Below are 4,310 nucleotides of genomic sequence, written 5' to 3'. Positions count from 1 at the left end.
AATTATTATTAATTATAAGTTTGACGGAAAAAAATATTTTAAGTTTTGTATTGCTGTGGTTAATTTAAGACAATCTATAATTTGACTATATGCTGTAATTTTTATTGTAAATAAATAAAAAGCATGTTTCTTTCGCTTATTTTTAATAAGTTTATTTTAAAAAGTGAATGCATTAAAATCGATTCAGCGCTTCGCTGTAATTACGTTACCCAATAAAATGAAATTATTATAGGTAGCTTATGTTCAAACATAATCTAGAATATTAAAGCTTTATATAATTTGATATTTTAATTTCAATGAAATTGATATAAAATTATTGCATAGTACATTATTTACTTTAATTTCGAAACCATTTATGATATCCCATTAAAATACAGTTAAGCCAGCTACTCGCGTGCCTGTAGCAGCTGGGGCAATATTGGAATTGCACCCTAAAGCTGGCTTCTCACATACCTGCGGCAGGGGTAGTATTGGAACAGTCTCGGTTGCAATTCCAATTGCCCCTGCTGCAGGTAGTTGAGTAGCCAGTTTTAATTGGCTCCTTAATAATGTGATGTGTATAGGCAAGTAGGGGCAATTTAGAGAACAGCTGAAATAGCTGCTGCAGGTACGTGAGTAGCCGGCTTAAGTCATTTACGTAGATATTAAAAAATAAATAATTTCGATTAAATAGCGAATCAAGGTGTTTGTTTAATGATAATGTGCATGTTTTATACTTTGCAACTTAGTTTACTTAGCTGTAATAAAGCCTATTTCAAGTTAGTATTAAAGTTGTTATTAAGTTATTCCACCAAGATGTTTGCATCCTTATAAGAATGATTTTCAATGACTTGTTTTAATTTTAAATATTAAGACGAAATACAATCATGCTTGTGCACCTTTTGGGCTACGCCCCCTGGGTGGAGCATAAGAGCGCGCGGGACGCTTCACAAAAATCCCCTCGCCACGCCACACAACTGAATAGATGACGGAAACATACGGAACTAACGGAGGTTCAATGAACTTTACTTATATTCTTATATTCGCGCGGTTAAAGCTGAGTAAAGCGATCCGGCAACGTCTTTTCGTTGCCGGGCCCATCGAACTAGAAAAATCGACCTTTGTTCCTTTGCACGAAGGTCGATTTTTAATTGGTACAAATCTGGTTACAAAAAGTGAGCTTGTGACTAAATTATTTTATGATGTAATTACATATTTGTTATTGTTAGAATTGTCGCTACCTACGTTACTAGCTTATTTGCAAATCTTTGTAAACAAATTTTATAGTTTTTCGACATGGGGGACTTACGTACAATATGATTATAAAAATACATAATAGAATAATGCTATTTACGTTTGTTTTTTTTTACATTATTATCGGTTTAAGATTAAAAAAAACGGGTTTTTGTTTTTATATCATATTTATTGAAAAAAAAAAACAATAATAGATAAAAAAATATTATTTACAATTTTGATTATATTATGAATAAATATATCCGACATTTTGATATACTTAACATCAGATATTTTCGAATGCTGGTTTTGTTACCATTTTATTGTTCCAATGTTTATCTTCTTGATACGACTTCTTCTCCTTGTTCTGTAAATAAATGTCTCTTGCCCATTACTTTGAGCTATCCTTGTACATTGAGGTGCTGAAACAACCATAATAAGTTATAATAGGAGAAAAATTAATTGTTAATACCTCTTATAATACCACGATTATTATAAAGATACTGTCATCAAAACTAGAAAAAATTGCACAGCTGTGTACGTTCCTTTGTCGCTTTATTATCCTAGCCCGTAATAAACTCGATTGTCGGCGTCATACATAGCAAACTTTCTGAGAAAATCGTTCTTTTGTTTGCAAAATTTTACGGTTGACCGCAATTGTTATAACAAGTGCTTTTATAAAAATTAGTAAAAAATTTCGCAGCTGTGTCTGTTCGTTTATCGCTCTATTGTCCTAGCTCGTAAAAAAGTCGTTTGTCGGCATCATAGTTACATAACTACAAATTTTTCAAATATTTTTTATATAAAATTTATAAGTAATTATGCTTATGCATAATATGCAAATAGTATTCATAAAAACAAATAAAAAAATTACTCATACATACATTCATTCGAATTGATATATTTATAAATAAATATCCTTTATCTAATCCTGTCTAGATTCTTGTCTTGGGATTGCTCACATGTGTATAGAATTGTTAGTAGATCAGCAATAAGCCTAAAATAGCATGATATCTAATAAGTAAAAAAATTACAATTACCGGTGCAGTGAAAGGCCTCAGACAATAGTTATAATACAATAAAAAAAAAAAACAAAAAAGGTAAAAGCAATAGGGTTGAAATAAAAATTGTTTCTGATCTCACTGGTAATTACCTACCCGTCAGTGATAACTTACACTAGTCTGAAATATTCCACTATCTTCAATCATATGACTTATAAATAAATGACATAAGAATAAACTTACACAAAAAAAGTACTATGTGAAACTGTCTGAAGATCCACATCAGTTTCTGGTAATCATGGTTGGTCTAAAAGACCAAATTGTCTTTATTGCGTCCTGGCTTGCAAGCTGCACATCGGATTTTTCGTGGTCGCGCTTCGCTATTAGAAATAAACATACATACACAAATCAGTAGTATATTTATTGGAAAATGAAATCTCAAAAAACAACTAAAACATTACCTATTTATACCAATAATAAAATTATAAATAAAAATAAAGACAGAGTGCATAAAATTATAAAATCTTGATTTGTGCGTTGCCAAATTCAGACTTTGTAAACATATATGTACTAATACAAAAATCATAAATAGGTAATGAAATCTCAAAATATGACTAAAATAATATTACTTATTACAAATAAAAATAACTATCAGATTTTCATTTATGCGTTTCTCAATTTAGACTTGTAAACATATACCTAGTGATCAAAATATTTGAAGTTGAAATCTTTAGACTTGTAGCGACCGAAAGACATAATAAATATAAATAAGCATGATAAACATTAAACTTACCTATTTAGATTCAATAACTGTAGTTTCTTCATCTGCCTTCGCAACATTTTATTCCTAATGTTCACCATCAATGTTTTGGCCACCAAAATTCACCATGTTTATGAAAAACTTTAGTAACACTAACACTAAATCACGTATGTGAGTAGACAATGGCACCGCGCGAAAAAGTTGTACAGGACTGCTCTCTAAGACGCGTTGGCGTCGACTAACAGGAGGCGGAACGGCGGAAGCGACCGGCCTGCGCGCAATTTTTTGCTCATAGTTTATAAATATATTTTTTTTAAATTACTGATGTATTAATTGAATAATCTAATCCCGCACGTCCCTCAAGAACTGAATGGAAGTGGATGTGGATAAAGTTTCATTGATATTACTTTACTATTGTCCAAATGAAATTGATTCTCCGTTTAATTTTTGGGCAACTTCACAACGTTTTTCTATCGAGGCAAATTTTGTCAATCGTGTTTCGGTTCCCAAACGTCACTAAACAAACTCTTCAATTAAATAAATCGATAAATAAAAAAAATCAAATTCAAAGTTTTTGAAGAAAAAAATTAATTCTCCGTGCGCTCGAAACGTCTGTTTTGGGTCTCATTTCGCCTTAAATTGTTTTTGTCATAACATCTGTGTTGTATTTTTAAATTCTAATACTTGAGAATATTCTCCTTATTATTAAAAGGCACTTTAATACAGTGAGCTAATAAAGTTATTATAGTAAAACAATAAAATTTATAACCCAATTTAAAAGTGTACTTAAACGATGAAAAACTAAAATCTTATTCTCTAGCCTATTTTTATAAGAACGTAATGTTTTAAAGTTTATGGTCTTTTCATAAAAGCTATGTTCGATCAATTGTATGATAATAATAACTAAACAGGAGGGGAATAAACAATAAAAATTGTGGGTGAGTCTTATGTTAAACTACCACGAATTATGCGGGGCGCGGTCAAGCAGAAAATTAGGTTTTTTTGACGAATCATATTTCGCGTTTTGTATATGAAGCAATAGGTAATTTTATTATGTAAAGTTTAAGTAATTTATGCAATATTGTAATTCGTTTAAATAAATTCTTTTAATTACCTACAGTAGGTAGGTAACTTAGTGGCATGAGGCAATTTAATTCAATGAAATAACTTTAATATGATAAAAAGCGATAACAAAAAATGAAATAGACCTGCACATGTTTATTTAAATACCTACTAAAGAAAATATTAAGCTAATAAGGCAAATGAGTTCGTATTTATTTCGTGTAGTAGCAAAATGAAATTAATAATAATTAATAATAAGCGCGCGCACCTTTTTG

General features: G+C 30.3%; 1 long non-coding RNA gene across 1 annotated transcript; it reads right to left on the bottom strand.

Moving 5' to 3' along the window:
* Positions 1 to 1,498: 1,498 nt before the first annotated feature.
* On the bottom strand, positions 1,499 to 3,300 carry LOC149483833 (uncharacterized). The gene is made up of 3 exons (XR_016316441.1): positions 3,007 to 3,300; positions 2,457 to 2,593; positions 1,499 to 1,634 (listed from the first exon to the last, which is right to left on the bottom strand). It is a non-coding gene; the product is annotated as an uncharacterized LOC149483833 (long non-coding RNA).
* Positions 3,301 to 4,310: the final 1,010 nt, after the last annotated feature.

Source organism: Colias philodice, chromosome 12, assembly GCF_061535455.1.
Source record: "Colias philodice isolate Cphi_HAF_F1 chromosome 12, ilColPhil1 Martin Lab GWU primary, whole genome shotgun sequence".
Classification (NCBI taxonomy): domain Eukaryota; kingdom Metazoa; phylum Arthropoda; class Insecta; order Lepidoptera; family Pieridae; genus Colias; species Colias philodice.
This window is presented reverse-complemented; position numbering and strand designations above follow the sequence as displayed.